Genomic DNA, 17,586 nt, shown 5'->3' with positions numbered 1-17,586 from the left:
ATATATATATATATATATATATATATATATATATATATAAGATAAGATAAGATAAGATTAGTACACTACAAGGAAAATTGCTAAAATGAATTTTGTTAGCTTTTTTAAATTGAACTACGAATAGTTGAAGTTGCTTCTGCTATTACTCCATACTACATATCATATACTCCCTCTTATTCGCTATAATGTTCTCTCTTTCCCGAAACGGATTATTCAAGTAATGTTCCCCTTTCTTTTTTTGGTAACTTTTACTTTTATTTTATTCATCCATCTCTCCTATCACCAAACCCCACACAACTCTTTGACTCCTATTTTATTACTTTTCTTAATGTTTTGACCCCACAACTCCTTATTTAACCCCTAATAATTTATCTCTCTCTCCTAACACCAACCCCACCAATGTCCTTTATTCATTTTTAATAGTATTTCTCAAGTATCGTGCAAAAAACAAAGGGGAACATTATAACGAATTGGAGGGGGTATATTACAAGTACAGAATACCGAGTAAGATTACTCCTCTACGCCTCTATTATTTCACTAGATGGAAAAACGACGAAACAAATATCCCACATTACCGAGGATACTATTTTTAGCTCCAAATGTCAGTATAACAACTTATTGTTTCCAAAGTTACTCATGCAGCCATGTAGTGAGCACAAAGCAAACTATTCTTTCGCCTTTTACTAAAGAATACCGTGTGCTCACTGCATTTTAGTGGCATAAGTAAGTTTTTGGAGGAAAGCTTTCATGTGAAGCTTCCATCAATTCAAGTTTGAGATTTTCTGACCATTATTTAGTTTGAGATCTCCTGACCATTATTTGGGTGAATAAATGACTCCATTATAGTAATTCCAAATTTGGTGGATGATTAGTTTTGAGTATGACAATGTCGTGAGAGGTTGACACTTGCTTTACATTCTTGATTTTCAATAGCGAGGATCCATCGAACATGCACTGAGTCGATGGGCTTCTCTCCAATGAACCACCACCTTTTTTTACTTCGCCTTTAATTAAACCTATTTTTGTTTGGCAGCAATAAAGAGAAGTTCCTTTAATTATTGAAAGATGGAGCTTAATAAACTTAATCTTGTGTGATTAGCTCTCTCCCATGATTCATTTTCATTAAAACTCACTTATCAATTATTTGAACAATAGATGAAAATTTGAAAGAAGAAATATAAAATTAATATGTTCAATTCACGTATTTGAAAGAAGAAATATATAATTAATAAACTTCGTCGAGGGGAAGGGTAAGATGCACCACTGTTCAACAGTACAAAGAACAACAAGAACGGCTGTCGGTTGGCAAGAAATGTTGAGATCCATACGATAACGTAGACATCCATACGATATCGGATATTCTATCTCATTAGGGAGTATAATAAATCATAATATTACAAGTCTTCTAATTATATGAGTTGGTTATTCCTAAAGTACAAACTTGGGCATTTTTTCACAGCAGGGTGGTTTTTATATGTCTAATGACTTGGGTTAGATAAATGACTATTTGGTTGTTTAGATTGATTATGTTTTCGTATATATGCAGCATTCATTTTTCCTTGTATCAACTTTAGTTTTCAGTAAGGACTTGTGGAGGTACTTTAGTGTATTTTTGTTTTCGCTTCCAACGTTGCTTTTGGCATGTTGACCACTCGTGAACCATTTGAAAATACAGAACGTGGTTATTTTAGAAGTTGTCGGTTCTTAAATATAGGATCTAAGTTTGCGGGTATGCAATCAGTGACCATTAGTTATGGAGGTTAGAAAGGAAGTTCAAACCTTTATATCTCTGCAAATCACTAAAATTGCCAGGCAATAAAGAGGGGTTGTGTGTACATCAAATCCGTATGAAAAGGGAAATAAATTTGAGCCATGCTATAACTTAGATGATTGAGATTCATGCAGGATAATTGCAATTTGCATTAGAGAGATAGAATAGAATAGAATGAAAAAAGACCAGTTACAAGTGAACTATTTCCGTCCCACATCAAGCAGATAGTTCAAAGGAGAGGACTCCTCAGAATATATAAACCGCAACGGTTGTTTAGAATACTCATACCTTTCTCGGCCTTTTGGCTAAGATCAAGTGTAGTATCTGTTCTTATCAGTTTAATATCTGATATGTGGGCCATTCACACGATATTAAATTTATTTTTTAAGAGGGAGGCCCATCAAGGTAGCTTTGCTGGGCCTTCACGCGTCGCCCATGCGTTGCACTATTGCTTGGGCCAGGCGCACCTCTCCAATTCAGTTTAATCATTTATTATTTGCTGCCTAGTTCCTTTTAATCATCTTGGTCTTTTAGCTGGGAAGCCTAAAATTCTAAGCAACAATATGCAGTCGGTGAGTAACTCGTCGCTCGATAATATGCTCTAGTCGTCATATGACGATACTCCTTAGTTCATTGTAGACGTTTTACAAAATTTCCTTAATTATATTGAAAAAAGAATTGAGAAAGTCGATTTTAATACTAAGTGATTTGGCTTGCCACTAAAACGTGATTGGTGTAGTTACATTCGTTCCAATCAGCATAGCAGTGTAGTACCTCAGTTTTTATATCTAGTTTAAAACTTAATATTTGATGTCTACATTAATTCGTAGATCATGTAGAGACAAAGTGGAAGCACATACAAAAAGTTGGAACGAAACGAAATCATTGATTATTTGTTTTTGTCTTTACATGTCCCTTCAACGTTTTTCATTGATTGTGTGGCGGTTAGACATGATTTTCGTACATCATGATACTACAACCGTTTCAGAGCATAGTACTAATGCTAAATAAAATCGTTGTATACAATACACACCCCACATTCAACTCTTGTCGTCGAGTAAGTAATTTAAGTTCGTAAATAATTTTCAGGGGTGGATTACAAGTTTGCAGTACAGAATATAGGTTCTCACATACAACATTGCTAATAACATTATTAATTGCTTAAATGCAAGCACAGAGAGCTAATCTGGATGAGGTATGTATTATTCCACCCACGCCAATATAATGAAATTAATATCAAATGTTTATAAACTTCACTATAACAACTTCCATTGCTGAGCTTAGTAACGTGAGCTTGTGACCCAAGTGGGGGTATCAATGTGATGGAACATGGAGTTAGCTCGTTGGGTCGCGTCTTGGGCTGGCTATTTGCTGGCTTGCCCTATCTAAGTTGGGAGTTGATCCATGGGCTTTGAGCGAAGGCTTGGAGATCATGGATCCTAAAGTGGAGGGGAACTCGTGAGGCTGGTTTCACAGAGCAACGCAAACCTTCCTCTCCTGTCAGTAGGGGTGGGCACCGGACCGGACCGGTTGGACCGGAATTACCCACTTTTTCAAATTCCGGTCCATTGGACCGGTTGGACCGGAATAAAAATACAATTAAGAAAAAAATGCAAATAACAATAATTTCGGGCATTCCGGTCCGGACCGGAAAATACCGGTCCCGGACCGGAAACCGGAATCTTGGAAAATGGTGGACCGGAGACCGGACCGGAATTTTTAATTCCGGTTCCGGTCCACTAGATTCCGGTCCGGACCGGTACATTTTTCCGGTCCGGACCGGATTATGCCACCCCTACCTGTCAGTGGAAGGATAACAGGTTGGTGCCACCCGGACCCATCAAACACGCAATGGGCTCTCTCCAATGAACCACCACTTTTTTAATTCCGGATGTTTTCAAGTAAAATTTCACGAGCATAAATTACACAAATTGTCTTCAAGGAGTAAACGTGAATTTCCAAGCATGTTTTGGATTGTGGGGTTCAGCCTATGGGGATCGGAGTTAGTACAGTGATGAGTATAGTTAAAGAATATTGCAAATATTAGTATGTACTTGTGGCGAAATTAGGGCCATTCAGAACAGCTATGATCGGTGATCAAATGAAATTAAGGAACTTCTAGAATTCTATTTAACCTAAGATAAGTAAAATGTTACACTTATTAAGTTAAAAAGAGTATTAACACGAAGTATGTTTTAAATATTTTGAATATAAATGTGACACCCTCATTTATTGCGGAAAAGTAAACACGTAATTCTACAGAAAAACTGACAGGATATGTTTGTAATAGGTTCATTTGGGTAAAAACCTGTAATTTTTAAAACCTGAACCTGTTATAAAGATATCCAAATTGGAAGGTGTCAAACATACAAGGTCTAACTAGAAGTTTCATAACCTAACCATTGCTAAAGTCGCGAATAGCAAATTATACAACCAAATGTAAAGAGGGAGACATATGTCCCTAAAATGTATGTGACATAAAAAGGGTTTAAGGGTCACAATGAAATAAAACCAGTCTAGGTCCCAAGGTTACTTTGCTCCCTAGCTCGTCCATGTACCCCATATATGCATCACCTACCTGTCATTCGCACTTTATACAAATACGAAAGCCACAGTCAGTGGGGAGTAACTCCAAGTTCTCCCAGCCACGAAATGTCATAATTAATATAACATGTAAACATAAGAATATGAATACGAATCACACATAGCCTTAGCATATAGATGCTAGACAATCGTGCTTATCATGTGAACAAAAATACATCAACACATAGTCCTAGCATGCGAATACTAGACCGACTCATACTACACTATCATGTGAATCACATAACATTCAGGAATCCAAACTCTATCAACCATAGCCGGCTTGCATCTCACCTTCTATGATTCATAGAATCATCAAACAAGAAAGGGCAATATATCAAAGACAGGCATAAGTTCTTAGCACCGTCAATAGTCACTCTGTAACTCGAGTCTATACCACGAGGTAGGGAAGGTAATCGAACCGGTATCTTGGCTCAGCGGTTAATATTAATAAAACATGGCCAAGACACAACACAACCCTAGCCTAAAATCTGCGCAGACCTAGACATGCGGATACACACCACCGCACCCAAGACCCACAATTTTTCTAAAACAAAGTGAGTACCCTAAGGAGTCCACCAAAGGGTTGGCTAGTACTTAAGCTGACCACTTACTAACAAAATAAGTAACGAGGTCATGCCCCAACTTGGATATAAATCCACTAGTCAGGAACACAAAGGCTATTAAGCAGTGAACATATACTCGTCAGAGACTATAAAGACCTATCTATGATGAAGGCCGAAACACTCACCTAGGACCTAGTCCCAGCTAGTCCCAGCTTGAATACTTTAGCCCACACCACACAAGACAAGTAAGACACCCACTTAACCATAAGAGCAAAGAGTCCAACTTACCAACATAAATGCTAACATTCTATCATGTGAAAGGCTATATAAATGTCTATTCAAATAGAACAATCCAACAATATTAAAGGCTTCAGGGAATCTAGGGCCGTTTTTAAAATATAAGAAACTATTAAATTCAACCAACTATACATGTGACTAAAACTTGATAAATGGCCTAAAACAAGAAAAAGGCCGATTATCCAATTCATATAAAATTTCATCCAATCAATTTTTACCCGCAACCCCACCGCGATGACAGTGCGGGTTAAATTGCGGTGACCAATCACTCAATTGATCGACATCGAATCAAAAGGGACTAAGGCTCGATTTTGACAATCAACAAAAGATTACAATTAGCACTATAAAATTTATTTTGAGCCTATTCATTACAATTTTATTTTATAATCTATCCTAACATGTGCAACTACTAATATAAACTTAATTTTTACCATTAACATAATTTTTACTACTAATGTGACATTAATTAATTCGAGTAACTCGGAATAGTTACCTTACGCTAGCAAAGAGACAAGTAATAACTTGAGAAAGCTTCTAAAACCCAAAATTACTCTTCATCTTCAACCACATATGAGTCACCTAAAATAATTATGTGAAAGGACGATATTAACGAATTATCGTTATATAAAATATGAGACGGGATTTAAATAACTCGAATAACTCAAACTTGTCTTATAATAATAAATATTCCATTATATAATTTAACATGCCGGTTAAATAAAATATTATGAGTGACGATGAATAATTTACGTTATATGAAATTACGGAATAAAATGTGACAAAGCTCAAGTGACTCATTTATGAGTCCAATAAGCAATCTATAAGGAGTCCAACAATTAAATCACATTAAGCCCAACTTGATACTTATGTAAAATTCAAACATATAATCATGTGAGAAATATAAATATAAATGGGCGGTAGGAAAACAATTTAGGATGCAAAAGTAAGTGACGGAAGTTAAATGAATTAAGGTCGAATACACGTATTTCATGGTCAAAATTAATCTAACCAAGACTACGGCCTAGCCATGGCCGGCACCTGCCCAGCCACGGCCTGGTTGTACCCTCGACATGGCTCAGCCGCGGCCTACAAGGCCTGGCCACGATCCCGCACGAACGACCACAATTGTCACCGAACATAGTACAAAGCAACAAAAAGATGCAGCCAATCCCTCTTTGTCCAAATAGTCTTAGGACGGTTTCCTAGGCCAAACCAAGACTAATTTCACCCGTACAAAAGACCCAATCCAAATATGTACATGTACTTGAGACAATAGCAAGAAAGTTGGTTCAATTTAACATAAAGAAACCCGTCAAAAACAAATTCCGCTAAAACTCGCTTTCGACAAAACCCATTTTCACTATTAAAGAAGCTCATTTGTGACCGTCTTAAGACGAAATTTTAAGCATTAAAATGATAGTATTCACCCAATTAAATTACCCAACATAATCACCCACTTCACCATGAATCCAAAGGTACCAACTTTTCTCAAAATGGATAAATAAAACTTGTATAAAACCGTCTCAAACCTGCATCCAAGGGCCATAAGTCACGACCACCACTTTCTTTATAAACCAACAACATAAAGTTGAGAGCCAATTGATAATCTCCAAACTCAGTACTAACATACCATATACGTACTCGTTAATAAGTCACTCCCAGCTCTAAGACACCACGTCACCAAAATCTCCTCTTTACTAATTAATCAATACTTGTTTAGCATTTCGATCAGCATCCTCATAACTAACTTTACTCTATATTCCATGCATCTCTTTTAATACTAATTGCACAATCTTAAGCAAATCATGTTTAACAACCTTCCATCTCAATTATACAATTTTATTACCCCATCTCACAATTAATTAACTTAACAATAGGAAATATAATAGCTAGTATTATAAATAATTCGAGTAACCTATCACCGTTACCTTAAACGCTCCTTATTCTTCGAATAAATGGTCCACAAGGCACGAGCCTCACCCCGGGTCTTCGAATCCTTCATAAAAGGGCAAGAAAACGGAATAAAGAAGCTAAAAGACGACACTTTTATAAGACGGCGAAAGACGAAACCACTACAAAAAGGAGACTTTCTTACCTTAAAAGGAGGAGGAAGGAAAGGGGAAGAGAATGGTACAAAAATTACGGAATTTGGTTGAGAATGGAGGCGGGATCTGGGGTTTGAACGATGGGAAATGGCGTACGGAGGAGCTGTTGTTTCAATGTTGTTGTTGTCTGTTGTTTGCTGATAGAACGAAAAAGAAAGGAAAAGAGGAGGGAGGTGTGGGGTGTCACGCATGATCAACCACAACAATAATAATGTAATAATAATAATAATAATGAAACACCAGCTAGCTTGCTAGCTACTAATTATACGTACGTTTCTTCATCGTTAAGAAATTTCGATCGTTATTAAAACCGTTTCGAGTTAAATTTAACCGATTTAAGTAAAAGTTTCAGTAATAAAACGGAATCAATAATAAATAAATTTAATGAGTGAAAATAAAATAAACTCAGCTAGTTAACGTAAATAATACAATATCAGCTTGAATCGGAATTATTAGCGATTTTTACAAAACTAACGGATATTAATAAAAATTGCTAATTTAGTGAAATAAGCTCAAAATAGCTAATTGGACGGTTTTGTTCCCAAAATCCATCTCGGGTTCACTTAAAACAACTTTCACAAGGACTCGTAAAGAAACGGAGATTATTAAATAAATAAACTCGAACTAATTTCAATAAACTCGAACTAACTTTAAATAAACTTATTAATGATTATTAAAATTAACGTATCGAATTATGATAAAATTAATTAATTAGCTAAGCATATATATATAAATCGTTAAATGATGTAATTAAATTCAAAATAGCAATTAAAAGAATTTTATCCGTCTTAATAAAATACGGGGTGTTACAATCACCCCATCTTTTAAAAAGTTTCGTCCTCGAAACTTGAAAGTATAAATGAAAGGTTATAAAAATAAAACTGAAATTGGAATCGAACAAAACATTTAAAAGGTCACTTATCGTAAGAATCAAAATTCTTTCAAAAGTTTCAAATAAAATTTTCCAACGTAACCGATTCTCATCGTAGGAACGGAAGTGTTCTCGTTGCGCATTCAAGAACATCACATTCCAAATCCAAGATAAGGTCAAAGGCAAATCATTTGTATAAATCGAAAATCAAAATACTTTCAAAACATTAATGAAAAGTTTTCAAATGTATAAGTCTCATTCATGGAACGAAATTGCCCTTGTCGTGCACACAAGAGCGCTAACTTTCCAAGTCAAAGACAAATTTAAAACCGAAAATCACTCGTCGACAAGAGTAGAACAAGTTATTAAACGTTTCTAATAACGAGTTCTAACATCCGATCAACGTTAAAATCAAAAGAAAAGGTAATTTACCCAAATTTTCTTTTGCAAAAAGCCAAAATAGAAATAAAGGTTTCACTTTTAAACCCAATTGGGGGTCAAATCCCTGAAAGTGTAAAATTAAACTTTGACAAAAGCATCATAATTAGATCAAAGTGAATAGAAATTGGATAAAATTTACAAAAATCTCAGGTTTAGCAACTCAAAACTATGATAAAGAAGTCTATACTCAAAGAGCAATTAGAGAATTAAATCGAATTTTCATTTTTCCAAATCTTTACAAGTAGGGAAAATTTTGTAATAGTAACATAAAATTTTAGCAACGAACCAAAAATGGTAGCTTGAAATATTTAGAAATTGTACAAAAAGGAAAGTAACTTAGATAGCATAAAAACAAAGTATGTTAAGAGAGCTCAAACTTAAGCCACAAGAGAGCTATAATGACTTTCATAGGGTAAAAATTGAAGTCAAAATTACAAGGATGTCAAAGATATAGTTTCACAAGATACGAGTGTCAAATTTAAAGGAGGAGCAAGATGAAGCAAGGAAATGAGGTATGAACGGTAACGCTTATGAACGAGGAGAAATGGAAAATTAAACAACAAAGAAACGCCAGACACTCTTATCTCAAACAACAACATCACTCAAAACGGTTCCGAAAACTTCCTAACAACAAAACTCATAACCACATCACTCCCAAGGTTTTCCTCAATCGCTTATGTTACCTCATCCTAATCTATTCCCTGAAACAAGGTACTCCACTATAAGTGTGATTTCATCGCTCCAAATCCTCAAACATCCAGAAACAACTTTCACAAGCCTAAGGTCAAGGCTTCCAACAAAGATATATTCGTATCCAACTAGTGTCAACTATGGGTTTCTCAAAAAGGTAAACCTTCAATCAAGAATCCCAATACCAAGCTCTAAACTCCAAGAGAAGGTTCCTCAAATATTCCACAAGGTTCTCATTTCAAAACAAGGTAGTAACATACCAACCCCAAAATCTGAAAAATCAATAGGATCTCAAGTTTCTCTATCCTTTTACTTATCAAGGATTCCCAAAAGCGGAACTACACTCGGCTACACTCACTACGACATCATCCCATCATCTCAAGTGCTCAATGCGACCTCAAGGTCTATACAACTATAGGGTTAACAAATTCTTCTCAATACTAAATCTCTCTCAACTCAAGAACTCTCAAGAGCCAACTAATAATCCCACATTAGCTTTTCTCATATGGTCATACCCATTATCAAACTCTCATGTCCAAAGTGATTATGGAAGCCAATCACAACTCGACTTACTTAGTCAAGGAACTAGGTATAAGAATCACTAAGTATGTCTCATCACCTTACCTAAGTCTTTCTAACATCACGACTTCTCAAAGCCAGGGTTAAGGGCCAGACACAAACAATCTCCTCAAAAGTCGAATTTTCCAACCCAGGTCAACATTCCTCACAAGAAAGAGTACTATCAAATGGCGTTAAGGGAGGATAAGCAAGGAACAAAAGACAAGTTAGGAGTACAAGCGTAGCTTTTAAAGTAAAACTGAAGGGATTTTAGAAGGAGGATAAGCACCAAGAGATTAAGAATAAGGCGAGATACAAAAAGAACGAGAAACATCTTCAAGGAAGTAAAAGCATTCTTCAAAGGTTGAACAAATCTTCAATCCTCAGCAATCGGCACTAAATCTTGATCTTCGTAAAATATAAGTGTCCTTTCAATGGAACGGAGATACTCTTGGCGATCACTCAAGAATATCAATATTCCAATTCAAAGACATAAAAATACATTTTTACACCAACAAATGATAAAACTAATTATCAGACGTCTCCAATAACAAGCTTTAACACTAATTGACGTTAAAACCAGTGAAAAACATTAAAATATTTTCAAAACCTTTAGTTCAAATTTTTTTTTATAATAAGGATAATAACTCCATTAGCTATAGATAAGCTCACGGTCATTGATCCAAGAACGCAACAATTATTAAATGACAATCAACAAACAGGTTAGTTCCTAACAAAGAGCAAACACAAAGAGACTACAACATAAGGTCCTAAGTCTATCCATCTTACCCATCTCTCAAGTTTATTATTTTAAGGTCAAGTTATTTATATTGGGGTGCACAAACGTGCGTCGGGAGCAAATATGCTCTGATACCAACTGTGACACCCTCATTTATTGCGGAAAAGTAAACACGTAATTCTACAGAAAAACTGACAGGATATGTTTGTAATAGGTTCATTTGGGTAAAAACCTGTAATTTTTAAAACCTGAACCTGTTATAAAGATATCCAAATTGGAAGGTGTCAAACATACAAGGTCTAACTAGAAGTTTCATAACCTAACCATTGCTAAAGTCGTGAATAGCAAATTATACAACCAAATGTAAAGAGGGAGACATATGTCCCTAAAATGTATGTGACATAAAAAGGGTTTAAGGGTCACAATGAAATAAAACCAGTCTAGGTCCCAAGGTTACTTTGCTCGCTAGCTCGTCCATGTACCCCATATATGCATCACCTACCTGTCATTCGCACTTTATACAAATACGAAAGCCACAGTCAGTGGGGAGTAACTCCGAGTTCTCCCAGCCACGAAATGTCATAATTAATATAACATGTAAACATAAGAATATGAATACGAATCACACATAGCCTTAGCATATAGATGCTAGACAATCGTGCTTATCACGTGAACAAAAATACATCAACACATAGTCCTAGCATGCGAATACTAGACCGACTCATACTACACTATCATGTGAATCACATAACATCCAGGAATCCAAACTCTATCAACCATAGCCGGCTTGCATCTCACCTTCTATGATTCATACAATCATCAAACAAGAAAGGGCAATATATCAAAGACAGGCATAAGTTCTTAGCACCGTCAATAGTCACTCTGTAACTCGAGTCTATACCACGAGGTAGGGAAGGTAATCGAACCGGTATCTTGGCTCAGCGGTTAATATTAATAAAACATGGCCAAGACACAACACAACCCTAGCCTAAAATCTGCGCAGACCTAGACATGCGGATACACACCACCGCACCCAAGACCCACAATTTTTCTAAAACAAAGTGAGTACCCTAAGGAGTCCACCAAAGGGTTGGCTAGTACTTAAGCTGACCACTTACTAACAAAATAAGTAACGAGGTCATGCCCCAACTTGGATATAAATCCACTAGTCAGGAACACAAAGGCTATTAAGCAGTGAACATATACTCGTCAGAGACTATAAAGACCTATCTATGATGAAGGCCAAAACACTCACCTAGGACCTAGTCCCAGCTAGTCCCAGCTTGAATACTTTAGCCCACACCACACAAGACAAGTAAGACACCCACTTAACCATAAGAGCAAAGAGTCCAACTTACCAACATAAATGCTAACATTCTATCATGTGAAAGGCTATATAAATGTCTATTCAGCAGAACAATCCAACAATATTAAAGGCTTCAGGGAATCTAGGGCCGTTTTTACAATATAAGAAACTATTAAATTCAACCAACTATACATGTGACTAAAACTTGATAAATGGCCTAAAACAAGAAAAAGGCCGATTATCCAATTCATATAAAATTTCATCCAACCGAATTTTTACCCGCAACCCCACCTGCGGCAGTGCGGGTTAAATTGCGGCGACCAATCACTCACTCAATTGACCGACATCGAATCGGTCAAAGGGACTAAGGCTCGATTTTGACAATCAACAAAAGATTACAATTAGCACTATAAAATTTATTTTGAGCCTATTCATTACAATTTTATTTTATAATCTATCCTAACATGTGCAACTACTAATATAAACTTAATTTTTACCATTAACATAATTTTTACTACTAATGTGACATTAATTCGTCGAGTAACTCGGAATAGTTACCTTACGCTAGCAAAGAGACAAGTAATAACTTGAGAAAGCTTCTAAAACCCAAAATTACTCTTCATCTTCAACCACATATGAGTCACCTAAAATAATTATGTGAAAGGACGATATTAACGAATTATCGTTATATAAAATATGAGACGGGATTTAAATAACTCGAATAACTCAAACTTGTCTTATAATAATAAATATTCCATTATATAATTTAACATGCCGGTTAAATAAAATATTATGAGTGACGATGAATAATTTACGTTATATGAAATTACGGAATAAAATGTGACAAAGCTCAAGTGACTCATTTATGAGTCCAATAAGCAATCTATAAGGAGTCCAACAATTAAATCACATTAAGCCCAACTTGATACTTATGTAAAATTCAAACATATAATCATGTGAGAAATATAAATATAAATGGGCGGTAGGAAAACAATTTAGGATGCAAAAGTAAGTGACGGAAGTTAAATGAATTAAGGTCGAATACACGTATTTCATGGTCAAAATTAATCTAACCAAGACTACGGCCTAGCCATGGCCGGCACTGCCCAGACCACGGCCTGGTTGTACCCTCGACATGGCTCACCAAGGCCTACAAGGCCTGGCCACGATCCTGCACGAAACGACCCACCGCACCGAACATAGTACAAAGCAACAAAAAGATGCAGCCAATCCCTACTGTCCAGCCGTCTTAGGACGGTTTCCTAGGCCAAACCAAGACTAATTTCACCCGTACAAAAGACCCAATCCAAATATGTACATGTACTTGAGACAATAGCAAGAAAGTTGGTTCAATTTAACATAAAGAAACCCGTCAAAACAGCCCGCTAAAACTGCTCGACAAAACCCATTTTCACTATTAAAGAAGCTCATTTGTGACCGTCTTAAGACGAAATTTTAAGCATTAAAATGATAGTATTCACCCAATTAAATTACCCAACATAATCACCCACTTCACCATGAATCCAAAGGTACCAACTTTTCTCAAAATGGATAAATAAAACTTGTATAAAACCGTCTCAAACCTGCATCCAAGGGCCATAAGTCACGACCACCACTTTCTTTATAAACCAACAACATAAAGTTGAGAGCCAATTGATAATCTCCAAACTCAGTACTAACATACCATATACGTACTCGTTAATAAGTCACTCCCAGCTCTAAGACACCACGTCACCAAAATCTCCTCTTTACTAATTAATCAATACTTGTTTAGCATTTCGATCAGCATCCTCATAACTAACTTTACTCTATATTCCATGCATCTCTTTTAATACTAATTGCACAATCTTAAGCAAATCATGTTTAACAACCTTCCATCTCAATTATACAATTTTATTACCCCATCTCACAATTAATTAACTTAACAATAGGAAATATAATAGCTAGTATTATAAATAATTCGAGTAACCTATCACCGTTACCTTAAACGCTCCTTATTCTTCGAATAAATGGTCCACAAGGCACGAGCCTCACCCCGGGTCTTCGAATCCTTCATAAAAGGGCAAGAAAACGGAATAAAGAAGCTAAAAGACGACACTTTTATAAGACGGCGAAAGACGAAACCACTACAAAAAGGAGACTTTCTTACCTTAAAAGGAGGAGGAAGGAAAGGGGAAGAGAATGGTACAAAAATTACGGAATTTGGTTGAGAATGGAGGCGGGATCTGGGGTTTGAACGATGGGAAATGGCGTACGGAGGAGCTGTTGTTTCAATGTTGTTGTTGTCTGTTGTTTGCTGATAGAACGAAAAAGAAAGGAAAAGAGGACGGAGGTGTGGGGTGTCACGCATGATCAACCACAACAATAATAATGTAATAATAATAATAATAATGAAACACCAATTAGCTTGCTAAAATAGCTACTAATTATACGTACGTTTCTTCATCGTTAAGAAATTTCGATCGTTATTAAAACCGTTTCGAGTTAAATTTAACCGATTTAAGTAAAAGTTTCAGTAATAAAACGGAATCAATAATAAATAAATTTAATGAGTGAAAATAAAATAAACTCAAATTTAGTTAACGTAAATAATACAATATCAGCTTGAATCGGAATTATTAGCGATTTTTACAAAACTAACGGATATTAATAAAAATTGCTAATTTAGTGAAATAAGCTCAAAATAGCTAATTGGACGGTTTTGTTCCCAAAATCCATCTCGGGTTCACTTAAAACAACTTTCACAAGGACTCGTAAAGAAACGGAAATTATTAAATAAATAAACTCGAACTAATTTCAATAAACTCGAACTAACTTTAAATAAACTTATTAATGATTATTAAAATTAACGTATCGAATTATGATGAAATTAATTAATTAGCTAAGCATATATATATAAATCGTTAAATGATGTAATTAAATTCAAAATAGCAATTAAAAGAATTTTATCCGTCTTAATAAAATACGGGGTGTTACAATAAAAGTTCTCATCTTGTGAAAAATCGTGGGTCTAGATTAAAATCAATAATTATATTTATACATATAATGCACTCTCTCCAATCCGCTTGGTTTTCTAAATTTGTCGGACATATAAAAAATAATTTTACAGAAAAAAATTCGGGTTTAAGGTCGTTGGAATATGCGTTGAGGCTGGCAGTGACTCCTGCTTAGTATTCTACGAACCTGCTTTTTTGGGGTGAAACTTACATGATTCCAAATTCAAAAAAATTACTTTCGATTCAATTCCAATGTACATAACAATACGCATCCCTTCCCCTAAAAAATGGAAAAACACATTATGCAAATGAATTTGTACATTGTGAATATGTGCATAAGATTTTTTTCTTTATTATTTAAAATAACCCATACTTGCAAAATAGTGGAGTAAACGGATGTTTATAGAAGCCCAGCAAAGGATACTTGACACGACCTTACTTGAACAGGATCTGTTCTATAGGCTCGTACCTCTGTATCCTTGAAATCTACAGAGGCAGGAAACAAAGTGTGGTTGATGAACCCATAGCCATGCGATCAGAGCGTGATTAACGGCTGCCATTGAATCTTTGGACCAGTGGTTTGCTGTAGAGGATCGTTCCTCAGTCCACTCGTGGGCTTGGGATGGTCGCATGGTTGTCTGACGCACTTCCCCCTTTTGTTATTTTATTTTTACCTTGTGTATATCAATATGTTCATCGTGGACTTGCGAGATCTTTTAATGGCGTAATGCAATCGAGCGTTTCTAAGCACTTCCCTCTTTTTTTTTCATAACCAGATCGGGTTTACGGACTTCGTATGCCAAAATGCAGCAGGCAAGTAGTAGACATACTGCCTACAGCTAAAAAATAAATAAATGGAGTTCTTAACAATATGTTTGTTGTCAGTTCTTAACAATACGATCTAAGTTTGCGGGTTTTCAGCGAGTGACCATTAGTTATGGAGGTTTGAAAGAGTTTCGAGGTTAGAAAGGGAGTTTCAAACCTTTATATCTCTGCAAGTCACTAAATTTGCCTAGCAATGAAGATGGGGTTGTGTGTACATTAAGTCCGTATGAAAAGGAAAATAAATTTGAGACCATGCATACTATATATAGCTTAGATGATTAGGATTCACGCAGGATCATTGCAATAAATTGATAGATAGAATAGAATTGAATGATAAAAGACAAGTCACAAGTGAACTGATTCCGTCCCACATCAAGCAGATAGTTCAAAGGAGAGGACTCGTCAGAATATATAAACCGCACCGGTCGTTTTTAATAGGCATACCTTTCTCGGCCTTTTGGCTAAGATCAAGTGTAGTATCTGTTCTTATCAGTTTAATATCTGATATGTGGGCCATTGGCTCACACGATATTAAATTTATTTTTTAAGAGGGGAGGTCCATCAAGGTAGCTTGCTGCCTGGGCCTTCATGCGTCGCCCGTGCGTTGCACTACTGCTTGGGCCTGGCGCACCTCTCCAATTCAGTTTAATCATTTATTTGATGTGTTATCCGTTGATCTGGAATTTATTCAATTAATATCCTGACTTGAGCTAGAATCTTTAGTCGTGTAAATGGGTTATTGATTATTTCACACAGCTGCACATTTGATAAAGAATTATGGATTTGTGTAATATATAATCACCTCTTCAAGTTACGTCAAGGATCCTCATATTATTTCTAACGGAGTACTTGCTTCTCCGTATTTTTAGTTCCTTATAATCATCTTTGCCTTTTAGCGGGTAAGCCTAAAAATCTAAGCAACAATATGCAGAGAGTGAGTAACTATTCGCTCGACATGACATACTCGTTAGTTGACTGTATACGGTTTTTTCAAAATTTCCCTTAATTATACTGAAAAAAAGAATTGAGAAAGTCGATTTTAATCGTGTTTGTAGTAACCAAGTGCTTTGGCTTGCCACTAAAATGCAATTGTTATATATTGTTACATTTGTTCTAATTAGCATAGCAGTATAGTACCTCAGTTTTTATATCTAGTTTAAAACTTAAATATTTGATGTTTACATAAATTCCTAGATCATGTAGTAATTTGGATCATTTCTAGAATTAGCAAAAACATTTTATTTAAGTTAAGGCACACCATATTTTGGTGATCGTTGGTCAGGTCCTAACTAAACACCCTCGAAAACTATTCAGTTTAGACTCTGTAATATAGTTGCCCAATTCTCACACTTGTATAACACTCATGACCACTAAACAATAAAGTAAATAATCGATTACACCCACGCTTAATCCACTTTTTTACATTTACTCCCACGTCAAATTTTTTATTAAATTACACCCAAATTAATATCTCAGGTTATAATTTGCACCCAAAGCCATTTTCAGGTGAAAAAATTTATGAAGTGATGAAATTGCCCCGCGTTTACAACTATCACTCAAGTTGTGACTCTTCATTTACTTCCCTTCTTTCACCCGTTTAACCTAATTTCATCAAAATATTTCCCCAAAAGATTCCCCCAAAATTCCGCAATAATCCAAGTTAAACCTTAATTATTGATCGATTGTTCATCCATCACCATCTATCACTTTAGTAGTTGATGTAAGTTGTTCTTCTATCTCTTCTTTCGAATTTGTTTGTAAGTTATTGTTTGATTTCTGTTAATTTGGAAATGTCGTGAAATTGATTGTTATTCATTGCTCTGAAATTGTTCATTGTTTTT

The 17,586-nt window shown here is 35.6% G+C and overlaps 2 long non-coding RNA genes and 4 other non-coding genes across 7 annotated transcripts; 4 read left to right on the top strand and 2 right to left on the bottom strand.

The window, feature by feature from the left end:
- Positions 1 to 640: 640 nt before the first annotated feature.
- Positions 641 to 759, top strand: LOC141654140 (U5 spliceosomal RNA). The gene has a single exon (XR_012547707.1). It is a non-coding gene; the product is annotated as a U5 spliceosomal RNA (small nuclear RNA).
- Positions 760 to 2,055: 1,296 nt separating this feature from the next.
- LOC141653989 (U2 spliceosomal RNA) lies at positions 2,056 to 2,243 on the top strand. Its single transcript, XR_012547574.1, has one exon. It is a non-coding gene; the product is annotated as a U2 spliceosomal RNA (small nuclear RNA).
- A 3,481-nt stretch (positions 2,244 to 5,724) lies between these two features.
- Positions 5,725 to 7,495, bottom strand: LOC141652188 (uncharacterized). Its single transcript, XR_012547016.1, has 3 exons — positions 7,310 to 7,495; positions 7,143 to 7,210; positions 5,725 to 5,793 (listed from the first exon to the last, which is right to left on the bottom strand). It is a non-coding gene; the product is annotated as an uncharacterized LOC141652188 (long non-coding RNA).
- A 3,494-nt stretch (positions 7,496 to 10,989) lies between these two features.
- LOC141652187 (uncharacterized) lies at positions 10,990 to 14,243 on the bottom strand. Of its 2 annotated transcripts, XR_012547014.1 has the most exons (4): positions 14,074 to 14,243; positions 13,907 to 13,974; positions 12,483 to 12,568; positions 10,990 to 11,120 (listed from the first exon to the last, which is right to left on the bottom strand). It is a non-coding gene; the product is annotated as an uncharacterized LOC141652187 (long non-coding RNA). The 2 variants fall into 2 exon arrangements; XR_012547015.1 differs by lacking the exon at positions 12,483 to 12,568.
- Positions 14,244 to 15,349: 1,106 nt separating this feature from the next.
- LOC141654124 (small nucleolar RNA U3) lies at positions 15,350 to 15,568 on the top strand. Its single transcript, XR_012547695.1, has one exon. It is a non-coding gene; the product is annotated as a small nucleolar RNA U3 (small nucleolar RNA).
- Positions 15,569 to 16,185: 617 nt separating this feature from the next.
- LOC141654365 (U2 spliceosomal RNA) lies at positions 16,186 to 16,381 on the top strand. The gene has a single exon (XR_012547925.1). It is a non-coding gene; the product is annotated as a U2 spliceosomal RNA (small nuclear RNA).
- The last annotated feature ends 1,205 nt before the right edge of the window (positions 16,382 to 17,586 follow it).

This window comes from Silene latifolia, chromosome 4 (assembly GCF_048544455.1).
Source record: "Silene latifolia isolate original U9 population chromosome 4, ASM4854445v1, whole genome shotgun sequence".
Classification (NCBI taxonomy): domain Eukaryota; kingdom Viridiplantae; phylum Streptophyta; class Magnoliopsida; order Caryophyllales; family Caryophyllaceae; genus Silene; species Silene latifolia.
Note: the sequence above shows the minus strand (reverse complement) of the source record. Positions and strands in the feature narration are given on the sequence as shown.